Raw genomic sequence first — 26503 nt, forward strand, 5'->3', positions numbered from 1 at the left:
CCCCAGTTCCTAAATGCTGCCAATAGTCCGTTGCCATAAGGACTTGCTGATAATGGTAGCTTACTGTATTAAACATGTAAGAGGAGTCTTTATCACAAGTCTGCTAGCAAAACAGTCTCATGTAATAGAACATAATCCTGGGAGTGACAGTCCATCACCTTTGCCAAATTCTATTGGTTAAAATTACTGGTCCCACCTACCAGGGACACAAATGCTTAAATATCAGGAGGTGGGAATTCTGGTGGGGCACTACATCTGTCTACCACACCTATTTATATCATTAGCCTATTATTCTATTAGTTATTTTTCTTCTTAGAAATTGGCATGTTTTTATGTTGTCAGTTATTCATGTTGCATACATTTTCTATTTCACAACTTGTCTTTTCATTTCTTTATAATGAGGAAACATTATTAATTTTAATGGAATCAAATTCATAATTTATGTTTCTATGGTTATTGCTCTTTATAACTTATTTAAAAAGAAAGTTTCCTAATTCTAAAATTTTTAGGTTTTGCACTTCAATTTCCATTGAGTTGGTATGTTCTGGGCCCTATAATCTGTTTTATTGGTCAATATATCTGTCCTTTGTACCTAATGTTACTCTCTATTAGTTCTATAAGAAGTCTTGCTATCAGATAAGGCAAGCTCTCCCTTCTTATTCTTAACAATCCAAGAGTACTCTTTTAACATTTTAATTGAGTTTCATCAACTCTAGAGGTCAAAACAGGAAGATATAAAAATTTTGTTATTGAGTCTTCTTTCCACGAACATGAGATAGCATTTGTTATTAAAGTCTCCTTTAACATCTTTTAGTGTAATTATATATATTTTTTGGTCTTACACATGTTTTTTTTAGTTTATTTTTAAGATAAAATTTTTGTCACCATTATAAATTGTGGTTTTCGTTTAATTATGTTCCCTAATTTTTGTTTGTTTCTTTTGGTTGTTGCTAGAGGGTAGAAATGTAATAATGTATTTGTATGCACTGATGTACTGATATTATAGCCAACAATTTGTCTAAATTCCCTTATTATGTCTAACAACTTGTTTATAAATTACTGCATTTTGTAAATTATTTGGTCATCTCTATGGAGAGTCATATCATTCCTAAATAATAACAGATTTGTTCTCTCCAATCCTTAAGCTATTGATTTAATTTTTCATCTTATTGTAACATCTAGTATAGTGTTAGGTAATAATGCAGATATTTGGAACCTTGTTTGCCTGATTGTTCAGGGAATGCTGTTGGTAATTCTTCCATTTCTTTCCTTTTCCTCCTTGGTAAGACAGAACAAAGTACATGTCCTCTCAAGTGGGTGAAGGGTGGGGAAGTTGGCCCAGCAGGCCAAAATGACTGCCAGAGTTCTACCCTAGTGAGAAGGGGATCCACACTAGGTAATCCTGGCATTGGGTTTCAGAGCCCAATAAGGGTGAGTAGAGCACCTTCACAAAGGGGTAAACCCCTGCAGGGTGTTGAAACCCATGTGGAGGTGAGGAAGCTATCCATATAGAACAGCCAGGTGTGGGATATCACAACCAAGTAAGGTGAGAGTAGCATACATGTGTGAGGGGGTCAAGATGCTGACTTTTGGTATCCTTTTAGAGCCCTCCTCTGCAATGAATAGGGACACTTTATGTTACCAATATGATATTGTAGAAGTGATGGAGTGTGATATCTGAAGCTGGATCATAAAAGGCATTGAAGCTTCTGTCTTGTTATTTTGGATTACTTGCTCTAGGGCAAACCAACATCAATACTGTGAAGACACGGGGTGCCTGGGTGGCTCAGTCGTTAACCATCTGCCTTCAGCTCAGGTCATGATCCCAGGGTCCTGGGATCCAGCCCCACAATGGGCTCTCTGTTCAACGGGAAGCCTGCTTCTCCCTCTCCCACTCCCCCTGCTCGTGTTCCCTCTCTCGCTGTCTCTCTCTCTCTGTCAAATAAATAAATGAAATCTTAAAAAAAAAAAAAAATACTGTGAGGACACTTAAACCAGCCGATGGAGAAACCCACATTGAGAGAAACTAAGGCTTCCCACAAAGAGCCAGCATAGAACACTACCTGCCAACAGTCATGTGAATGAGCCATCTTGAGACTGAATCCTTTAGAAAACTATAAACCCAGGAAACATCTTGACTATAACTTCTTGATCCAGAACAACCCAGCTAAGCTACCTCTGAATTCCCTACCCAAAGAAACACTGAGCTCATAAATGTGTGTTGCTTTAAGCTGCTAAATTTGGGGGTAATTTGTTATATGCTTTTCAAGTAGGTTAATAGAAAAAGAAAAAGATAATTTAAAAAGTATATAAAATATTAATCACCCTCATTCTAGAAAATCCAAATTTACACAATTGACAAAATTTTTGTCTATGACATTGCACACTGGAATATGTGAAAGTGTAGATACATAGGCAGCTTCATACATTGTTGATGGGAATATAAACCATAAAATCCTCTGAAGGCCAAACCTTAATACGTGTATCCTGACTTCTGGCTCAACTGGGAGTTTGAATCCATGTGTTAAACTCTCTTCCCTTTGTCACCAAAATGCTACTTAGAAAGGAAGGCACACAGTATTCTAACTAACTTCAGTCTGCTGCAACAAAAATGGAAAAGAAAATTTTCAGAACAGCAATGAATATCCCTTCCAGGGAGACACATAAAACTAAAGCTCCTTCCTTGCTTCCCTCAGGCAAATAGACCTATAGTGCAGCAAATTAAGATCCAGCAAATCTTAACTTTCCCTTCTCTTTTCCTCATAGACACATTGGAATGAGAACTCACAGTCTTGGAGCCAACTTGTTTTGGCTCCACTTCTGAAGAGAGGCCTCCCCTATCCCATTAAATACAAGCAAACAGAGATAGACTCAGACACATGAGCAGGGCCAATCTGAGAATCAAAACAAATGTTTCCCTGTGAAATATTTCCGTATTACTTCAAGAAACAGAAGGAAACTTCAGAAAGTCTATAACATGTTCTCAGTGATTTCAGAGACTTTGGCATCTTTTAGCAATCAAGAAATGAAATTAAAACTGCCATGTCATAGCCATTCACATTGTTAAATAATTATAACTGCTATTGTCCTGTGTGAAGACAAGAGAAATAGAAACTCTTAGGCAATGTTAATTGGAGAATAAATTGGTATGTCCATTCTGAAAGAAAATTTAAAATATGTGGTAAAACCTTTCTATAGAGAGCAAACTGATAGTTACCAGAGGAGAGGTGGGTGGATGGGTTAAATAGGAGATAGCATTAAGAAGTATACTTGTGATATATGGAAATTGTTGTATGGGAGTGTTGAATCACTATTATTATACACCTGAAACTAATATTATAATGTTTGTTAACTGGAATTAAAATAAAAACTTCAAAATAATTTTTTTAATTTATAAAAGAACTTTCAAATAATCAGATTTTTTGATCCTGTAATTGTACTTCTAGAAATTTATCATTATAAATAGGTGAGACACACTAAAATGCATACGTATAAGGTATTTATTGTAGACTAATTAAAATAGAAAAATAATCTAAAATGTCTAACATTAGAAAATAAATGATAGTATTAGGATGCCATACAATTTTTATTTGACTAAAACTGAAAGTAACTCAGCTCATAAGTGTGCATTTCAGTTGGAAGCAAAGAAAAAGATAATTCAAATTAAGATGGACAATAACTTATTTCAGTATATTTCTGTTCAATTTATTATTTCAACTGAGTTAAATCAAGATTCTCTTTCTCTTCATTCTCTATTTTTCTCTTCCAGAATGGTCTAAATTCCCAGCTGGCATTCTTGATGTCCCTGATTCAATAGATAATCCTATGTTTTACACACAGTCCTCTGTCTTACTTACTTGCCTGGCCTGATCTTTGGTGTGCCTAGTATTCACTCTATTCATTGCATCTACTACTTATATCCATGGTTCCATCATGACTTCTTTCCTTAAAACCCTTGTTCTCTGAGACTGCCTCGTCACAACGCCAGTTCTCTACTGGTTGGCTGACCTTCTTGCCATTTTCTAATCCCTTCCTAACCTGAGAGTCAGGGAGCCTCAGTCACCTGTACCATGTTGAATATTCAAGATTTTCTACATAGACCCCTCTCTTGCCATGGCTCATACTGCACTTAAGTACTGGGTCCTATGTGAAAACTCCCATAGCCCTGCAGTTTCCACCATTCAACCCTGGAAAGCCTGTTCAGAGCCCCATCCCTTTCACATCCAGAGTTCTAAGATCAGAAGGGGGCCGCAACAATTGTTTGCTCTATTGTCATGCTCTTTGATATCCCCTCCCCTGTCAGTTAGTTGCATTTACATGATTTTGGATGGGAAAGAGCTCTTCAGGAAATTACTCTGGAGTCAATGTTATAAATTTTCACTTTAATTCTTCCAAGTTTTGGCTTCTTGGAAACTAGGAATCTGGTCCTGTCTCATGAAAGCCTGATACTTGCAAATAAAAGCTTTGTTCTCAAGATTTTAATACACTTCAAAATCCCCTTTTTCATTTAAGTTAACATAGTATTTTTGGACTGTGATATAACCTCATATTTAGTGCAGCATGCATTTAAAGTAACTGCTGTCTGAATGGTGGTATGGGGTAACGTGATAAGGAAGGATAGGGAGAAGCAATTTTTTTTTTATTATCCCATTCATGAGCACACGCACAGAAATGAGAATGAAAGAAAAAATGCTAAAACATTTAAGTGGTTATCTGTGTGTCTATATTCTATTTTTCTTTTTTGGTTTTCTATAGTGATATTTCTGTAATGAATATGTTGCTTATATAATCTATTAAGTTATTATCAAAGATACTAGCTGGTTTGGGGATATTTTTTGTTTTGGGGGGGTTTGTTTGTTGTATAACAGTTTTGAGAAATCTCTTAGCCTCCCTCTTTTTGATATTATTGTTAATACATTAGAATCTCTGGATCCTTTTTTAAGATTATTTCTCCCTCTTTCCCTCATCATTTGAATCTATGTTCTTTTGGATCAGGAATAAAGTTTTCTAATTTTCCTCTGCAGCATATACTCAATAATTCCTTGTCAAGCAAAATAAATTATAAAACTTCTAGTATCTGATTGACTTTGGACCTGGATCCCACCTGATGTACTCTTACTGAGAACTCTGTTTCCAGTCAAGATTTTCCCCCATAAACCCTCTGAAATTGTCCTATTTTTCAAGAATCAAATAGAATGTCCAATGTTCCTGTGATTTTATCATTTGAAGGCTTTGCAGCCAAGATCCACCATGAAAAGATACAGGCTGTTAAAATCCCTACTCCCTAGTTCAACAGAGGAAAGACATAAAAACATTCAGGAAGAAATTCAATACCTCTTTCTTTGAAGTATGTTTTTGTTTCTCTTAAAATACTCTATTTCCCTGGGTCCCTCGAGTCTCTTGGACAATACCCAAGAGAGAATTTTTAAGTACCCAGTGTGTTTCTTATTTGTTGACTGCTGTTGGAGTTTTCCTCTTTAAATTCAATGTGGCTAAGAACAACTTTCTTCAAGACAACAGGGAATTTGCTTTATTTGAAAGGAGCTACCGAATTTTAGTATATGATTTCAATGGAAAAACTAAAGTAAGGAAACTAATACATACTGAAAATAGGATGTTTAGGATCTGCTACATTGCAAAAGAATGATATCTCTTCCCACGGAGGCTGACGTTGGCTACCTTATTTCTATCCCTCTGAAATAATGTAGTTTGAGTAAATCATTTAAATAAATTAAAATGTTTTCAAATTATTGCGTGAAACTTGTACTGTAAATTTTTAAGTGAGACATAATAAGTAGGGTATCATGGAAACATTTGTCCCTCTGCCACACTGCAAATATATCTTATTTACCAAAGAATCTTTTAGAAGATATTTTATTTCTATTTCTTTAAAAAAAATGTTATTGTTAAGGAAGCCTTGGTAAATAAATGGAAGAGGATTTTTAGAGATGTCAGTGCTGTTTTTCCCATAAAATTATCTCAATCTCCTCATTAAAATTTAGTGAAAGATAGAACCAGAGAAGCATCCTGATATTTGGGTTCGTTGTACAGAAGTGGATCTCTGGAAACTGCCAAGACCATTTATGTTACACAGACTCTTCTTCTTCTTCCTTTTTTTTTTTTTTTTTAATGGGCAGTGAAGCTTTTTATTCCCCCCATTCCATGTTTTATAGCTGAGTCACATTTTTTATTTACAAGACACCTGCCTCCCCTGTCACACATCTCTGGAGCAAAAATCAGGGAATAAGAAAGTCCAATTTTAAATTCAATCAGCACACAAGCCATTTCATGCAATGGATTCCATTCTGGCCACTGTCTCAGCCTATGTGTCTCACGTGGTTAAAAAATAAATAAAAATAAATTTATTTTCTTCTCGAGAACTGATCATGTACACAAGATGGCTAACCTCCAATTTCAGTCTGCCCAGGTGCAGGATTATTGGCAGTAGTCCTAGTCCTAGTCTCAGTGATTGACTTTAACCCCTCAGAGCCTCTTCTGTGTTCCCAAGAAATGCTGAGGTGTAGTATTTTAACTTCCCTGAGCTCCAAATTTTAGACACCAAAGTGCTTTACAGAAGAAAATTTTACACAATTGCAAATACATAACATGTCAGCATGGCTCTTGGAAATTAGAGTATCCTGTGAGTTTTACATGAAAATATAATTGTATAGCAATCTCTGGAGTGAAGAGGGTAAGAAAAGAGGACAAATGAAACAGCCATGTTCCAAAGGGCAGAATAAAGTTGATTAATGTTTAGGTATAGGATTGCTTCTAAAATCAGTTAGAGTTGATTTCTTGAGTTTGTCATTCTTCTAACTCTGAGCCTAACTGGAATGTGTTACATCATAGTCACAATCTAAAAAGGCTTCTTTTTTTTTTTCCCTTCTAAATTGACTTTTTAAAGGAGATACAGGTCTGGAGACCTATTGTTGGCACATAAACTGACATTCTATGTTCTATTCAAAAATCAGAAGGCCAGATTTTCTCACTAAGAAAGTACCTGATTAGAGAAATTCCACAAAGTGAATAGAAATGACAACTCATTATGCTCCCTTTCCACAGGTGGAAGACTGTAATTACTATGGAAATGCCATTCCCCATTGCTCACCGAGGAGCCTGAGCAGAACTTCATCCTATCCTCCAACTCAATCCCTAACCGATGTCTGCACCTGTCCTTCTGTTTCCAAATACTTCTGAAGTCAGTTCCAAGAGCAGCTCAATAGAATGCAACTTGGGATGAAATAAAACCAAGGCTCTTTCAGTGATCCAGCTGGGTTATGACTTAAATTTAAAGGAACATCAAATCAAACACTGTGACCCTTGATTTTCTAATGCTCAGTGTCAATCTAGAAACTTATTTGAATAACAACAAAGGGAAAAAAATTCACCTGGTTATATTCAGAGAGGCAGAGTGTTGGGGTAAATGTCTTACCAAGTAGTTTGGTACAATGAATAAGAGGTACCGTTTTCCCTACATATACATATTAGCAAGATAATTTTATAAAATAGATTAATAATTATAGAGATCTGAAATTTTTCATTTGTCATAATTTTATAAAAGTTAATAAAATTCGCCTTTTAATAACTATGATCCAGTAATGAATTAGTTTATATTAGAGTAATAGTTGAGACCTCAAATCATAAAAACATCTACAATAAAAGGTTGACTTTTAATCAAGAAGCTAAGAGAGGGAGTCAGTATCCTCCAGTGTAGAATTAGCATTTAGCCACCCACAATAGAATTATTCCCAATAGTCCTTTTTATTTTTTTCTTCTCATATTTTTCAACATGGTACTAGAATGGCAAATTTGGGAAGAAGAGAGGAAAGACTTTATTGAAGCATGTGAGAAAGAACAACTAATTTTACCCGAACTTGACATGGTACACAGTAGAAGCAAACAAATCATCATATCCCCCCTTTCTTGCCTCATAAATTTATAGTTTAAATAACTAATGAAAAAGGAGGATGAGGTGGAACAGAGTTGTATGTACTTAACCTTCAACCAACCACGGTTTAAATAATAGCTGTCTTATACTTGTATGCTAGAGATTTTAAACACTTGATTCTTTTTTAGTTATTTGGGGTTCAATACAAGCCTTTTAAATACAAAAACATGACAGCAATCGGTGATGCATACTGGTCCTAGAGAAAAGAGATCAATTTTTTGTCAGCCAATAGATTAGAGAGAGGGAGGGAGGGAGGCAGAAAGAAAGAGATAATGACTGACTAGACTTTGGGGAAAGAATGCCAGGAATTTTCATTTTAAGAGGCATTATTCAAGCAGTTTCCTTCTTGTGAAAACTAAACTAGGGAGAATATAAGTGCTAAAGATATTCAATTTCAACCTGTATATGCCCAGTTCAAAAACTTTAAAAAGAGATAGAGAAGGATTTTTAAATTTGATTCTTAACTCTTTATCTTCGCCAAGACACTGACATTTTGAATTGTGGTTTTGCCAACCAGAGAACTTGTCAGGGATGAAAGCAACCCCCCCGGTTTAGCAAGGGTGAACTGTATGGGTCCTGACCCTTACTGGCAGTTACACACATTTTTTTTCTGACATATCATATGTGTACCTATCCAACTTCCTGTTATCATACTCTGAACACCAAACACTTTCAACTTTAAGCCATCTCTTCGCTATGGTAAATTGATCCCCTTGTTTTATCTAGTGCTTATAAACCCATTTCCCAAAATTTTCACTTTGTAGGGAAGTAATGAAATTTTACAGGAATGGTAAAATTAGTACTCAATATACTGGAGTATTAGAATAAGCAATGCTGCTTATCAACACTTGATCATCTTGTTTTATACAAAATAATATTAAAAATATTTTGACGTCTATTAGGATAATTACATCAGAGCAGACACCAGTTCCATCACCCATGAACAACAGGCTCCTGCACCAGGGCCTGGCTACTAAATATGAATCTGATGTTAAATACTAAATTATATATACATACACACATGTAATTATATGTACATACACGCAAAGATTCACACATATCTTCATAAATTGTACAATGATTCTTGCAGCATCATGTAACCACGACCCTCCTCTTTTTCATGTGTTATTACAAACGAGAAGCCAATCAAGAAGGATCATTAAATTATGAAAGTATCCATTAACATCCTTCTAAGAAATTGACAAATACCTTTATTTGAAAAACAATGTGTTGTGCACACATAGAGGATTATTGTTTCATTCTTAAGAAGACTTTTTAGATATTTTGCAAATGCTTAATTGAATGATGTAGTTAATAATATGTTATGCAGATCTTTAAACACTTGGAAGATATTTACAGCCACATATTTTTTGTAAGTTTAAGAAATTACTTTAGATTTATGTGAGCAGACCAACATTATCACCTGTATGTTTTCCTTTTAAAATTAATTCAAAGCCATAATTCATTCTTTGAGATTTCATGAGATATTGATGCTACACCAGTTATAAAACAATAATCTTACTGATCAGAAACATATAAAACAGAATATTTCTATACAATAATTTGTCAGAGTCTACTGACTTACTAGGAAGCCCCTTCTAATCAGTCCACTGGTAACATATCGTAGGCTACCCAAGTTTTTTCTTCACAGTTATATGCTGTACAAGGCAGGCTTGCCCCCAGATATCTTTGCAGAGCATCATTCATGGTTTAGAATTATAACTTCATCCCATGCATATGATCCTTGCAAGTCCCATAATTGCTTGAAGGAAGGTTTTGCTTCTTAAAAAGTGGCATTGCCTTGGCCAGTTTGCAATTGATTAAAACTGGGCTCTAATTAAGTGAATTTGTTAAAGTTTTCTATTTAAAATAATTGAGATATGGCCCTGTAAGCAGTGGGCCATATCATCTATGTCATATTATAAATGGAATGGAGCTCATGTCACGGTTGCTTTTGGATAATTTGTGCAATTGTCTGTGAAGTGCTGCTAGACAATTTCTGTGAGTGACTGTTTTGTCTTTTCATTCAAAAAAGCTTCATAATGGGCTACTAAGCTTGTTTTCTGCAGATATACATCGATAATTTAAACAGCAGTTTAGTCAAAACTGGCCCATCACTTGTTCTTAGCAATACATATTTCTAGAAATTTATTTTTTTAAATAAATTCACAGGATGAGATCAGCAAAACATAGAAATGTCCATCCATCCATAATCTCTGTCCCAGAAAAACTGAAGCACCGTTAGTGATACGGGAAGGGGGGAGACTGAAAATGAAAGGGTAGCTAACAAAAGATAGAGCACAAGTTATAGCACACAGAAGGGGGGAAAATACTTTTGGACAAAAAAGTTTTTAAAGGTCCTTCAAATTTGATATAATTGGGCTTTCACCATGCTCTGATCTTCACTGCTGATATTTGAAATTCTCACATTTTTCTTATCCCCCACTGAGAACTGCACTGTCCTGTTTTTAGTCAGAGGTAATTTTATGTTGAGGCTATGAAACCTCTTAAAATAGCTTTTCATTATTTATGATCCACAGATGCGTATCAGAGGCATTGTTCTGTTCAGTGCAGCACACTGACACCTCACATACGGATGCCTCGGAGTACCCTGAGATTATCAATGCTCTCCCAAGAGCTGGCTTCAAATCATTCTGGAAGTATCCTCAGTAAATATTTCACTATCGACCTAACTGTGTTTGAAGAGATTGCTATTATTGAACAGGGTAAAGTTGAAGTTTGAATTGCCCCCCAAATAATGAGGTACCCTTGATCGCCTTTGCCCAGCTCCATTTTTTTTTTTTTTTTTTTTTGGCATGATCTTCAGCCATAAGTGAACAAATCAGGTTTTTAAAACAGGGATGTGGACAAGTTGTCTTCTTTTTCATGAAGACAATTTCTGTTTCGACAGAATGAGCACTCTCAGAAGTGAATTGATAGCCTCAGCAAACTCTGGGTTTTAACCTGGAGTTGTGCCTACCACGGTGTTATGTCAGACAGATTTTCTGAGTTACGTCAGACAGACTTTGCTGAGTTACATCCAGAGACACAGAAGCCACCAAGCGGAAGCGTTGGAGGCAGACAGCTGGAGACACAACACCACAGAGGCTGTCACAGGACATAGCTATCATTTTACTACAAGCGTTACTGTGCAAAACTTTAAAGCTCTCTAAGATGGGGTTGGTTTCAGTTCACAGAGGTTTAAGACAAGCTGTGTTTGTACCACACATGAACCTTTTAATGTGAATTTGGGGTTCTAATACATTTAAACCCTCAAAATAAAATTTGGCAGCCACATGTATGATTGGAAAAATCTCTCCACTGGCTTTAATACAATCTAGCCTCGAACATGTACATCAGATAAATGATGTGGCTATTATTTTCAAGACCATCAATGCATTTTAATTATGTCAGTGATACTCCCTAAAATGGTTCTTTTGGAAGTCTCATATACTCAATAATTAGAGTCCACACAGCCTAAGTTGATTATCAAAAGATGACTTCCTTTTTTAATGAGTAAAAGTATTTCTCTCTCTCTCCCTTTAATGTAAAGCAAAGGTCATTTTTGAGGGAGGAGGGGATAAAACTAAAATTTTTGCTACTTTTAAAATGTTATTTTGTTTTAGGTGATAACTCAGTAAACAGACATTGGGGTCTCTTAACATAACTGTCTACATGATCATTTGAAGAAATTACACTAGTTAAATGTCATGCCAGGAAATGTGGAACAAATTCAGATGAAAATTAGTCTGTAAATAACCTCGTATGCTCTCAAAGGAAGCAATTACCACCCAGAACACACTTTCAGTGACTACTGGGGTGAACACAGTCTTGATCAGTGTGTTGACAGACCCTGATTCATTACACACTCGCCTTCCTGAGAAAGTGATCACAAGATTCTGTGGTGAATTGCTAGTATTACAAAAGGATTTGGGTTTCTTATGCAGATAGTTGCCCAGCATGTGGCCCTAAAGCAAATTGCCCCTTCCAGAAGGGAAACTGCCCTGAAATACATTGCCCATTTATTCACCCAGTCTCTAAACTGCTGTGCACGAATTGAAAATTCCGGGGCATGACTTTTCCTGGAGCTGTCCTCTATCTTAATTTTAGCCGTCCAGAAAAAGACAGGGCATCCAAGGTTTCCCACCCCCTCCTCTGCAGTCCCAGAGAAACTGCTGTCATTTTGTTACTTTCTGCTGGCCAGGCAGGTATGAGGCTTCCACTGAGGTGGATGTTAAAACAGCCACATGGGTCAGCAGGCAGATGGAGAAAAGGACTGGGGATAGCGAAACAGAGCACGCTTCTTAAAAGACAGCATACCATGGGGTCACACATGTGGTGCTGGGTGATCTGACACTGCAGTACTGACAGTCGTGGGCTAGAATTTTAAAGCTGGATGTTTTTCTAAAATTATTTTGTCTGGCTCAATGCTTCTAGATTATTTTATAGGGTATTCTGGCATATTGTTTGAACATCTTAACTAAAACTTTCTTTGGAGATCTGACAAAGATATAGAGATTTTATAATAAGCCAATCAATCCCATTTTTATCAGAATAATTTATCAGAATTGTGAGATCCATGCTGAATCATTTAAATGAGATGAACAAGAATCAGGAGGTCAGGAAGAAAAATAGGAAGAGAAAGAGTTGAAAATACAAGGAAATTATAGGGTAAATAGTTTCCTATTCCATTCAGTAATGTGATCTTTCAACTCTAAGGAAATAGAGCCTCAGAGGCTCTGCAAAGTACAACTCTCCTTGGCAATGGCTAGATTTGTGATTAGACCAGCAACCCTTCAGTAGAGCCTCATTTATGCTATTTTCCAACACCAGAACTAGAAATCCAATTTCCAGTACCCAGCACTTTTCCATACCCCAGGGCTTCTATCCGAAAGATAACATGCTTTTAGGAACACAGCTATATAACACCAATGGAAGTAATTATTCATGAGGAAGACCTGCCCTTCATCCTCCACAGTTTTTCCAATAAGTGGGTTCAATTGTATTCTCTCAGTCGGGGTGACTCTGGGGTTGCTTTTATGCGTAGATGGAGGAGCAATCAACCAACATCAAGGATCTAAAGCCCAAGAGAGCTGACATCGATAGTGACTCAGATTCCCACATTTTCAGCACTTCAGAGGAAAGCATTGAAACCAAGGCTACCACAGTGAAAATCCCCAGGAGGTGGCATTTACAGCATAATATATATGAATGGTGCCACTGAGAATTATACAGAGCATAACCTGCAAGGCCAACGTTTGAATCCACTTGAAGGCATTTAAGAAGCAAATTTTCCCCCCACAAGAAAACAATGTATTACTTCAGTTTTACCCATCAACTCCTTTTTCCCTGTATCAGTCTGGTTTCAACCAGAGAAACAGAAACCAGCAGGAGCTATATATTGAGATATTTGTTGCAAGAAATTGGTTTACCTGACTGTGGCAGCTGGTTAGGCGACTCTGAAATCCAGAGGGCAGGCCATCAGGAAGGACAGGCTGGAAACTCTCAGGCATGGGCAGAAGCTGTCACCTGGTGGAATTTCTTCTTCTTCAGGGAAGCCTCAGCTCTTCTCTTAAAACCTTTCCCCTGATTGACTCAGGCCTCAGTTCTGCGTTTAAGACCTTTCATCTGATTAAATCAGGCTGATCCAGACTACCTGTGAGACTCTCCCTTATTTAAAGTCAACTAATTATGGGCATTAATCACAAAATCTACAAAATACTTTTACAGCGATATCTTCGTTAGTATTTGATTAAATAACTACCGACTAGATTGTAGCCTAGTCAAGGTGACATGTAAAACTAACCCTCAAAGTCTTCTCCAAAAGAAGAAAAAAATTACTGGTCTAGATTTCCCACATTAATAGTAAAGAACAAAGCTACCTGCCAGGAGAAAAGATTCAGTCACCTTGTGATGGATACTTCTGTGTCAACTTGACTGGGCCACAGGGATGTCCAGATAGTTGGTAAAACATTATTTCTAGGTATGTCTGTGAGAGTGTTTCTGGAAGATATCAGCATTTGAATTAGGTAAAGCACATGGAGTGTGGGCAGGCATCATCCAATCCATTGAGGTCCTGAAAAGAACAAAAAGTCAAAGGAAAATTTGAATTCATTCTGTGCCTTACTATTGAGCTGAGACTTCAGTCTTCCCTACTCTCAGTGTTCGTAGTTCTTAGTGCTGGAATTACAGAACCACACCACCAAATTTCCTGGTCTCCACCTTCAGACTGTGGGACTTCTCAGCTCTCATGATCATGTGGGTCAATATCTTATAATAAATCTCTTCCTAGATCAGTAAGTAAATAGATAAGGGAGTATGTTTATCTATCAGTCCATCTATCTCTCTCTCTCTTTCTGGTTCTGTTTCTCTGGAGAACTCTGACTAATACACACTAACTTCGTCTGAGTGAGCTAGGTCGCTGTCTAGAAAGAGTGGATAGACATAAAAATAAGTGAGGATGTAGCCAAAAGAAGAAAAGACTCAAAATTTAAAGTGGACTTACCACTGTATTTGAGGAGTAAAACAGTATTTTAATATATTGGTATGTTTTTGTAACCCGTGATTTTCATTTATTTTAACTCCCTTATATCCCATAGCCCTTCCCTCAACCAGACTCAACCCAGACATCCACTGCCTCCAGGAAAGGTTGTGAAATCACAGGCATGTGAATATCAGAAGCCAAGACATAAACAAGGAATTTAGAAGAAAAACGATCTGTCTGATTCAGTTTCCTCCCATCCACGGTCCAAATTCCCAAATTAGTTAAAATTTGCTTTAAGGATAAAAAGGAAAGGGCAGAAGAGGGAGAGAAAAAGGAGTGAAATAGGCAGGACCTTGGTAGGACAATGGCCAATACTCTGAACCCATGCCACTGAGTTCTAAGACAAAGAGGGGAGGAATGATAAATAGTTCAGAGGATCTAAAAGTAGAAAGACTTGCATTTCCCACCTCATCAGATCTATCCACAGATCTGTGAAAGAGGAAATAGAATTTTTCTGCATTTTATATAGGAAGGATCAGAAGAAACACCTGAATTACAGGACTGAGATCACCTCATCGTATGATGTAAAGGAGCAGAGCATTGTCAATGATGAGGAGATTACAACTGGTTAAATTAATGATGCTTATGAGAAATAGCTTTGCCTTGTGAGTGCTTTGACACTTGTTGCCCTGGAACCAATTTAACCTCAAAATTTGTTAGACTGGTGTCTCTGCTACCAACCATTCCCATTTATGGCTGATGTCTTCACCACTTCATTCCATAACTTAACAAATATGTGCGTTGTACAATACCCAGATCATATGAACATTTGGTCCTGAGACTTCTAATTAGATGCCGTAATCACTCCATTCTGTATTTCCATGGTTTAAGCATCACAGAATGGCTTTATTATGGGATGGTATTCATGCCACAGTTTTATTCCAACATCTGCAAGAAGTATTAGATTCCATGTGCTGTCAGTAAGATGCCCGTCTCAGAGTCATAAAGGCCTGACAACACATAGGACTTGGGAGTTTGAACTATAATTTGATGACATGTTTCTGCCATACCTTACCTGTTCATTTCCTAGCTGATGCACTGACTTTTAACAAGAACTGTTATATCCTGGTCCAAGTTTGCATCACTAGGAACTCACTACCAATGAAACCCAACCTTGTTGAAACTCTCAGTTGCTCACCATTAATGGCAGATTTGGATTGCCTGTGGGGTTGCAGCTGATGTGTAACTTCTGCCTCACTCAAGCATATTGTTAGTCCATAGCCCTGAGTGCAGAAATAATTGACAACCTGCTCCATCTCCTTCTGTATAAGCCTGCAGGGCATAGTCATCCGCGTTAAACAACTGCTAGGTGACTGCTTCAAATATTGCAGGCTTCTACTGAATCCTGCTCAAGGGCAAGAACTTTCTGGAAGAGGAAAAGGAAATCTTTATACCAGTGTTCAAGTTTCTGATTACATCACTAATCAGGACTACAGAAAAGATGCGATACTCTATAATCTGGAGGCAAACCCATCTGAATCCACTGGACGTGGACAAGAGATAAAGTGGGGCTATGCACATTGCATAGTCACACGTGTTTGGCAGCTTTTCACCCTGGCAGCAGTAGATAAATGGTATATTTTTCCTTTGAATGAATTTGCATATAAAAAGAACTAGATTATTGACAGAAAATTGACCTTTCCAATTTGAATAAGTTAATTTTTTTTCCTTTTCAAATTTTTTCAAAGTTGTGGAAACATTTTCCGCTGATATAACACTATCTTATTCATTATTGGTCACTATTCTGGTTATCTATTAGTACATAACAAACCATTTCAATACTTAGCTGATAAAAAAGATTAATCAGTGAGGACAAACCTTCCCAGAAGCCTCTAGGGAACATATTCTTATACTTCAGAGGCCAAAACTAGGACACGTGCCACCCAAAACCAGGGCTAGATTCCATTTTTATTCAATTCAAGAAGGCTCTACTTGATATACTTTCTTCAATGAAATTTTGTTAGCAATGAAAAATGAGAGACTGACTTTTATAGAGCGTAAACAGTATCTACACAATGAGTTTTCTGCATATTTGTATTAGAGAATAACGCTTTTTATTGTTGCTTATGGTGAAGGCAGTGGTCTTCCATGCAAGCCCCTACATGACCTAGTCCCACCTACGTTTGTCTTGTGTCTGATTCCTCTTGATTTTACTGAGTGAGAAGTTGCCAATTTTCTTTTACAGGGGGAATTTATTTGGCAAACTTTCATAACCTACTTATGTATAATTTTTTAGAGGGCTTTAGTTTATTTTTTCTCCCATGGCAGGTGTAAGGCAGAAAATAGAGGTACTCTACCAATACAATACCCACAGTACTCCAGAATGACAAACCCTTGGCCTGTATGTCCTTAGAAATTCTATTGTTGCTGTCCCCTCCCCCTAAAATATGAAAAGGGGATCCAAATTCCCTGGTTTGTGAGGAACCTGTGAGAAAAGCTCTAATATGTCATAATTACCGCTGGCCTGAACAATTACACATTTAATTTACAAAATCATGTGATGTCCATCCAATATCAATCCTCACATCTGTGAGTTAGTTCTGATGAGACAACAAGGCAGGAAGCTAAAAAAAGATCTGGGCTACTTTTGAAATATGATTTATTTAGGAAAGTCTAAGTATAGCTTTGGTAAATGTACCTAAATCTCATCTCCTAGGCCACTGATTCAGTAGGACGGTCAAAGTTGGTTGAAAACCTAAGATTTTTATAACGGGCTTCAATGCTCAACTAGAATTTTCAAACTCTCTACTATTTTAGGTTTCCTGGAAAATAATTGTTATTCTTTCTCTTTGGTGAGTTCTATATTAAGAGACCTGATATCTCTACCCTCTTCTCTTGACTTGAATTATGGAGAAGATTTGAGTGTCCTGTTCATTCATCTCCCATTTTTCACCTGGAAAGCATGTGCTAACCATCAACTATGTACAGAGAACTTGCTTAGCATCTGGACGGATAGGGTTTCTCATCTCACAGACTAGATAATCAAATCCAGTTTGAATAATGTAAAACAAAAACAGAAACAAAACCCTTTGAGGGGAAAAAGAGTTAGTTAAAAAAATTAAAATATTATCAAGCTATATAGTCAATGCAAAAAGTTTGAGAATGTTAAGTAAATGCTTATATGGGGATTGAATGGCTATGAAACATCAAGGTCTTTAGACGAAGAGCCATTTGTTTTAAAAAATGCTGCTATAATTATTGGAGGTCAAAACGGTAGTGAGATGATTAGATAAAAAAAGAAAAACTCAAAAGATCAACACCTGCATTTAAGGAGTTAGTGGAATAGATGTGACTCATTTTAAAATAATTAATAGATTAAGAGCAAGAGGAAAAAGTATATAGGTATGAGTATTTTAACAGAAATACTAAAATGAATTTGAACAAAGTAAATTGCACTTTGCATTTTAGGAAACATGTTTAAATTGGTAAAAGCCAGCTTACAGACAGTTCTGAAAATCCATAAACTATTTCGCAGAAAATTGATCAGATGGGGGAGAGGGGACCTTCGTTGTCAAAGTATTAAACTCTTTAAATTGATCTGAGTTTCCCTCCTTTCTCTCTCCTTACTTCTGATCCTAAGAGCCATGGCCTTATTCACATAAAACTTCAAGCAGTACAAAGGTTTAAGAAAGTAGACGTTTGACAAGTAGTTAATGAAGCCAAACCCTACCTTAGAGATATTCTCAGATTTTTTATTGCCAAGCCCTGAGCATCTGCCTCTTTGCTTTACTTGGAGGTTTGAAGAGGCCTTGCACAGGATCTGTTGACCAGGAGGCTGACAGAATGCTAAACATGCAGAGAGAACACAATTCATTTTTCTTCTTCAATTTCTACCTGGCTTGCTTAATCCCCAATTCTCCTCCCTGCCGCCATGTGCCGAAGAGGCTGATAATTCATGCCTGCAATCCGCTAGACACAGTGCTGCCCTAGATACCCCAAGGCAACACCACGTGCACTTTGCAAAGCTTAGCAACCGTCTTGGGCAGCCTAAGAAGGAAATGCAGAATGAGGGGATGGCTTCAAACACTACAGGGACCATCTAGCCTCAAGACCTCCACAGATGACATTTGAACAGTTGTGACTGATTATGTTCCAGGGAAATTGCAGCCATCCTGAATGGAGCACAGGTGTTTCTTCTTGGGTGAAAGGAAGGGAATGAAATGGGGAACACACAGCACACTGATAATGCATTATCATTGCTAAATTGGCATCTTTAATGATAAGTATGTAATCTCCAATGTTAAAAAGCCTGCATAATAAATATAACTGTCTATGCCTTATCTTTAAGCGAATTACATAAATCAATTACTTGGTTTAGGCTAAATCTTATCATAGAAGAAATTATTTTGGTCCACAAATGAAAGGAAATTTTACAAAGACATGAATGACAAGTAGCTAAGCATATTTAAAAAAAAAAGAAATTGATTCAGTGAATTCTGTTACCAATCTATCCAAAAAATTTGTAAGTAATTTAGCCATTTGGTATATAAATATATGTAGAGTTTTAAACTTCCTTTAAAGCAACATTTGTGGGTTTTATAGCTTATAAAAGAACCTGATAAATGTTATATATAAGTATTAGCAGCTGTTCCTGTAGAAAACAGCTGCTGGAAGGCAAGACAAAAGTTTTCAATGACCAAAAAATTCAGAAAATTGTTCATTTATAATAAAGTATCATACTTGGATTTGCTGATTTATGTGTGTGGCCAAACTGTAAGAAAATCTGTTTCCTTTGGGTATAAGAATTGTTAATATGTTAACATATTAACATATGTTAAAATGTTATGGAGTAACTGCATGATCATTTGGTGATTTTAAACACACATACACACACACACAAATGACAATAAGAGCAAAATTTAAATGTGTGAAAATATCATTTACCATAAAACGTTCACAAATATTAGAACTGACCAGAAAAAAAGTATAATTTAGGTATTCTTTAAAAATAATTTTTGATATAGTTTAAAGCAGATAATTTAAGTGTGCAGCTACTGAACACTCTTGAAAACTAATTTACCAATGCTGTATCTCCTGTGGACAAAAATGTGACTATTAGTAGCAAATTATTACCTGAAAATTTAGAGGCAAATGTTCTTTCCTAGCAAATAAACATCAGAAGTGTCTAATTAAATGAACTCTGACCTGGTATCCATGATACAACAGTTCTACTTCTGGCATTTCTAGCTATTTGGTGATCCAGGAAAAATCAATTAACCTTTGTGAACTTAGTTTCTTCATTGGTTTTTTAAAAGAAGGAAAATAGATTAAATAGTCTCTTATATCCAGTCACTGTGGCAAGAACTTTCCATTTAATAGTCACAACAAATCTATCCGGTACTATTCCTACCCCCCAGTGTACAGGTGAAAAAACTAAAGCTTAGAAAAGTTTAATAAATTTTTCATGATGACAAAATTCAAAATCACACAGTTCAAATGACCTTTCAGTTCTCTTTTAACTCTACTATTAAAATTGTAGAATATCATTTAAATATAAATTGAATTAAAATACTGAGTTTAAATGCTTATTTTAAATTTTGAACTTCCAATTTGAATTAAAATAGGGTTATTTAATCCCCATGCATACAGACACTGTTTCCATAACAAAGCGTGCTTTTCAGAATCCATGCTGTGAAACTCATGGTTTCCATAATGTTCAAGATAGACCCATATTATCCCAAAGGCCACACCGAATAGGTGCCTATTAGAGCTATGTCAACCATGAACCGATTTTCTGTTTTGGGTTTCTCAGTTGAAGTAACTTGAAGTATCATTTATTTTCTAGTTAAAATTTAGCCCTAACTACAAAGTCCTCAAAGATCACCAAGACACGGTGTTCCCAAAATACATATCACTTTGATGCCCCAAGAACACGAGGAAAATAAAACAATAAAATTCATTTGAAGAGTCAAAGAGGCATATTTTAGAGGCAGCACAAAGTGTGTGGAATGAGAAGGTGGAGGCCAGGGTGACAGAGCAAACATTTATACATTGGTGGTTATGTTCTGCCAAAGATTCTCAAGTGCTTGAAGGAAACTGAGGTTCACAGCAGCTTTATCAAATTGCTGATGAATGGACAGGATGGGAACTCTTCCCAGCGTTCTAACAATCACAACAAAAAATAATGGCAGACCTGAACTTTCAGGTTCTTGTCCAGTATTAGATGCAGTTCTTTTTATATAATGTTCTTACCAAAGACAATTCCATCTATTTAGCTTTGGCTTTAATTCCATTTCTAGGTGACAGGAATGCTAGAAAACACTACCAATACAAATGATATTTTTAATATAAAAAAAACAAGAAAATCTAGTTTTCTGAACATTTGGTATGCAATATTCTATACATTATTGTTTAACTGTCATTTTTTTTCTCATAAAAGATTAAAATATGTTTTGGGAATGGTAATGATACATAATACATATTTAAGTGTTTAATAATTTACATTTTGTTAATTATTTTGACTGATTTGGGGTAAAGATTGTTTCAACACATAAGCAGACCATCTGTTGCTGTTAGAATTATTAATAAATGCTCCCTGAACTAAGTATTTTAATTAAAAATAAAATGCTGCATTCATTAAGGCCCATCTTAAGTGGCATGCTCCAAAAGGAATTAATAGAGTATCCAGATGCCAATCTCTAAATAGTTTGAAAATATTACAAACTTTTATTCATGAGAAACTGCATGGATTTGGATGATTAGGGAACAATCTGTTGAGTCCTCCAATGCCTTCCGCTGTGTGGGATCCAAGAGTACATGAATCAATGAAAATGACAATCCCCGTTCTATATACCGTTCCACAAAATTACCAGGGAGTCAGACTAGTGCACATGCTTTCTTAATTATGTCTTTTTGGTTCTTAATCTCAGGAAAGCACTAATCATCAGACAAATCAATTACCTTGGAGATGATGAATTTACTTCATGGTAGTATACTGTGAAAGCAGTCTCTACAGTCAGATGGCCTCTGTTTAAATCTGACCTCTGTATGTTTTAGCTGCGTGACCCTGAGAAATTTACTCCACATTTCTGTGCTTAAATGTCCTCATCAATAAAATGAGGATAATAGTTGGGGCGCCTGGGTGGCTCAGTCGTCAGGCGTCTGCCTTCGGCTCAGGTCATGATCCCAGGGTCCTGGGATCGAGCCCCGCATCGGGCTCCCTGCTCTGCGGGAAGCCTGCTTCTTCCTCTCCCACCCCTTCTGCTTGTGTTCCCTCTCTCGCTGTGTCTCTCTCTGTCAAATAATGTCAAAACAATGGGCTTTTAAAAATCTTTTAAAAAATGAGGATAATAGGGTATTTCCTTTATTAGGTGATTATAAGATTTAAGAGTTAATAGATATCGAGAAGCCAGAAGAATGCTTACTACAGAGGAAGTGCTTAGTTAATGATGACTCTTAGAATTATTACTTAAGTATTGTTGTCATTAGTCAGTGCACCTTTGCAACTTTTCTTGGAAGATTGCCCTCAAAAGATAAGTCACATTCTTTCACATTTTCTTAAGGATGTTACATCTTCAATTTTTGAAACTTGAGCTGATTTTCCTTTGAAACCTAATGTTGATTAAAACAAAGGGCTGTGAATGAGGGAAGTAAGAAAACTTGGTAATTCCATTTTTAATCAAAAAGGACACATGACAAGTAAGGAAATATGTATGTACAGTTTCTAAATTTCAAAGTAAAAAGTGCTACACACATGCATGAGGAACAATCCCCCCTCAAACACAAGTTCAAGTGGAGGGAGGGAGAAAATGATAAGGAAAAGCAAGAAGCGAAAAGCAGAGAAATCAAGAAAAGAATAAACATACAGGATACTTAAAAAGATTGTTCAGAAGTCTAGAATTCTGAATAAAATCTCTGAAAGGATAAAGCCTCTTACCTCCATTTATGTCAGTCCCTTTGCCATGAAAATCAGGGACTGAAAGTTGAAGGTATACCTTTGATAGTGTTGTTAACATATATGGGCTCTGACCCTTCACATACTTTAGCAAGTCCCTGCTCATAGTGACAAGACTTCACTAGAACATTGTGCTCATTTTTCATTCTTTTCATTCATTTTCCTAGAAATAACCAGGGCTCGGGAGCGATTGAACTTGAGAGTTTCAAGCACCAACTTGAGGCCACATAGTTTCTGCTGCCAGAGCTCCCTGAAGCACGTAGGGTGACAGTGAGAATTGGAGAGGTCCTCTCTGAATGAAATGTTAACCTACTCTCTTACATTAGTCAAATCCTTAAACTGTACAAGGCACATCCACTTAAACCTACTGATTAGGTAATCAGAACCACTCTTTAAAATTGCTATTGCATCCCAGTGTTATAGGATTAGAAAACTGAGCCTCGAGAAGCTTAAATGGCTTTCTTCAGGTCACAGGACCAGAAAGTGCAAGAATCAAGAGTCAACATGAAATTCAAAGCTAATTGCTTTTTATGGTCAACCCCAGTGGTTTTCAGACTGAAATATAGAATACTGTGGTTCTATTTTGGACTCTTTAAGGAGTAGCACAAAGGTAAAGAGGTACCCGAGCAGATCACCCCAGCCCCTCTGCACTCACCCCTTCCTCTGCTTCCACGGACAGCCCTAATGATAAGTTTTGAACATCAAAGTTCCAATTGAAACTTTTTTAAAAAACAAAATCATTTTACTGTTAAGAATTTTGTTTTTCAAAATTAATCAAGAAATGTCTTCATTACGAAGAGTCCCTAAGTCCAAATCTTTAGATAATACATATCTGTAGATATCTAGTTAATTCCCTATTATCAATTATTTATGTTTTAAATTCTCTAAAGTAATTCAAATCAAAATCTATCTGTGTTTCCTATGATGTGCACCATGCACTGATCTGATTATATTACAGAATAATCACCAGCAGAGAGGTGTTTAAGGGACATCAGTGGTGTTTAAACTGCTTAAACAATGCTCATTAAAATGAGTCTGATAAGGAGCCTGTGCCAGAATGCAAACCAACACATTGCTTCCTTTACATGGAGAAAGTCTTGTTATGAGACGAAAAACAAAAGTTAGCTGAACTAAACAATGGGCTTAGTTGGTTTACATTTTGTAACAGCTGTTTATGTTGTCACTATCCAGAAACAATTTCTTTAGGGGCACTTTGAGTAGCACTGTCCTAGATTCCAGAAGTTCTTTGACTTTGGAAACTTGCTTCCCACCTCTACAGTTACATCCAAAATTTTCTCAGTGGTCTACCACTGTGACTATCCCTTGTCTGTCTCATTTGTCTGTTGTGTGCTCTGGACTCTAAATACTGGAGTTTTCTGAGACCCTGTTCTTCAGCTGTATCAATTCTTGTTTTCTCTGCTCATCTTGAATGAATTTTCTGTATCCATGACCTCAAAGACCTTATATTTTTTTCTCTTTTGTCTCTGACCCTGAATTTTCTTCTGAACCCAGGCTCTTTACTTGTAATTGCCCACTAAGCATCTCTATCAGATTTTAGTGCAGGTAACTTGAAGTTACATTTCTAATGAAAACAAAAAAATATCTGCCCCTATACTCCCTCCTCAGCTATATAGTCAAGAATTTTATATTGTTAGAATAAGACAAAAAGAAAACAAAATTATAATTTCGAGAAGAGGAAGGGAGGGGAGGGGAGAAGAGGGGAGGGAAAGGGATGGGAAGGGAAATGTTTTGGCTGTGTTTCAGAAAATTCCAAGGATTCATCAGCTTTGGGAATGATTGCATTAAAGAACTCAGAAAAAAAATGTCATTCTAATATGCTTTTTCCATCTCAGAGTTCAGCTGTCCTCAGTTCTGGCTCCATTCTTTAGGGTGATCATCAGCTTTAGATTTACATCATGTCTTCTCAGCAGCTTCCAACCCAAAGAGAGAGTCTCTCTTACAATATTTCCATTAGTATGAGAAAGAATATCCCATACTATGATTGGTCATCTCTAGTACTGGCAGTGGAGTCAGCTATATTTAAAACATGGACTATAAGAAGGAGGGAGGATCCTTCTCCAAAAAATGCATGGAATTGTTTCAGATAAAAAATAATGGATGTTGGGGAGGCAAAAAAAGAGAGCCCAAAATACCCAGCCTAAATATGTGCTGCCTCCTGTATTTGACTAATCATCTTAACATTAAGACATTCACTCGGACTTCTAATCTGGAAAATATAAACCTCAACTACTTCTTTCTAACTGTCCATATTCAAGTGCATATCCATATCCAAGAACAAATCTTATTGATTCTACCTCTGAATTGTCTATAAAACCTCACTTCTCTTTTCCATCCCAATTACCATTATCTTTCTCTTCTCTTATTTAAATTATTGCTATGGATTATTCCAGCACATTTTCCTGCCATTTTTCTCCTTCCATTCTATTTTTCTGATTAAAATCCTATGTTTTTTCATACAGAATAAAATCCAAACACCTGAGATTAGCTTATGCATTTTTCTATCAAGGATTCTGATCACTACACTTGGAATGCCTATAGAAGAGATAGCCAATCCCCATGAAATCTACCAGAATCAATTTTCCAAGGGATTTCTGGGTGCAACTACTCTGAAATCCTTGAAATCAACTAATTCCATATTGGCTCACAAACACTCCTCTCCTTTTCCATCTGCCCCCAACCTTGCACTCCCCTCCATACTGTACTTTAGATCCTTTCCTGCAGCCAACTGCTCTTTTCTTCTAAATATTTTTATACCAAGAGGAATACCACTCACCTTCAATATCTTCTCATTTTATTCCTGATTAACAGAAACTTTTCCCGAGAATACCATTTCCCATGTAGCCCTCTCAACTGGAAGACACTCATTTTCACAGATTTCACTCATTCCATAGTTGTTCAATGAGAAGATCTTCAGTCTTGCTTTTCAACAGCGTTTCCAAGCCAATACTCAGTTACAATCATGTCAAAATCACTGATACATGAAGACTGATCACATCTGGCAATAAAGCTGTTTTTTTGTCTCCTCGCCTAACAATCCCTGTTCCCCTTTTCAATCACTAGGAACCCTTAGGACCAGGAACACTCATTTTCCTTCCCCTCCATGTTGTGCCATGGTCCTGAATTACTTCAATGTCTATAAGACCCAACGGTATCCCAATTTTTCAATTACTTTTCCTTATTTCTAGTGACCTCCATCTCAACTCCTCTGAAATCCCCCACTCCTGTGGCAATGCCTTAGACTAGTGACCCAACCATAATTTGCATTCAAATAACCCTACCCTCCAGCACATCTTCCTGTCTCTTCTGCTTTCTCTGTAACTCCCACTGTAACTTTTTTTGTTCTTACAGGGATTTCCAGTTCCCTGGCTCCTCTGTTTTATTCCTATCAGCACTTTCTTCTGTTCACTTCCTTGACTAAGTAGTTTAGATTCCATCAAAATTACACTTTTCTCAATATCTTCACCTGTTTTTTCCCTATTGTGCTATAATTTTATTGTTCTAGAAAATTGTAAACTGAATGAATCCATCTCAATCTTTTCCAGGCCTCCATCCAGTTTTCTGAGAATTGTCATTAGGCTTTCCTCCAAATTTCAGTCTAGCTCACATGTCACCATTAACACCAAACACTAGACTATTAGATGTTTATTGCACAGAAATAGCATATCACCAATATTGTGTTTGGTCTGTTTAAATACCTTTCTCCCTTTCTAGAAATGTTGAGAGCAGAAAACATGTCTTAGCTACCTTTTTTATTCCTGTATTTAACACATTGTAGTTATTGAATAAAAGTTAAATAAATATGTATGATGACATCTTCATCCTTCATGCAGTGGATTAGGTTTCATATTTAAATGAAAGTTGTTAAATTTGAACTTACAGTAATTTCACTAGGTTATATTATTTTTACTAAGGAAAAACCATAATGTTTTTGCTCCTTGTTAAATGACCTCAGTTACTCAAATTATTTTAATGAAAAATGCGTTGGTTTATTAAGACACTAATTTTGGTACAAAAATAAATAAACCTAATAGAAGGCTCAGAAACAGACAGTCACCAGGTTCAAGGCAAAGTTGACACTGTGTTTCAAGGAGACATA

At 36.5% G+C, this 26503-nt stretch overlaps 1 pseudogene; it reads left to right on the top strand.

Moving 5' to 3' along the window:
- The first annotated feature begins 12995 nt into the window (after positions 1-12995).
- Positions 12996-26503, top strand: part of LOC113915872 — a 52339-nt pseudogene continuing 38831 nt past the window's right edge.

This window comes from Zalophus californianus, chromosome 1 (genome assembly GCF_009762305.2).
Source record: "Zalophus californianus isolate mZalCal1 chromosome 1, mZalCal1.pri.v2, whole genome shotgun sequence".
Lineage (NCBI taxonomy): Eukaryota > Metazoa > Chordata > Mammalia > Carnivora > Otariidae > Zalophus > Zalophus californianus.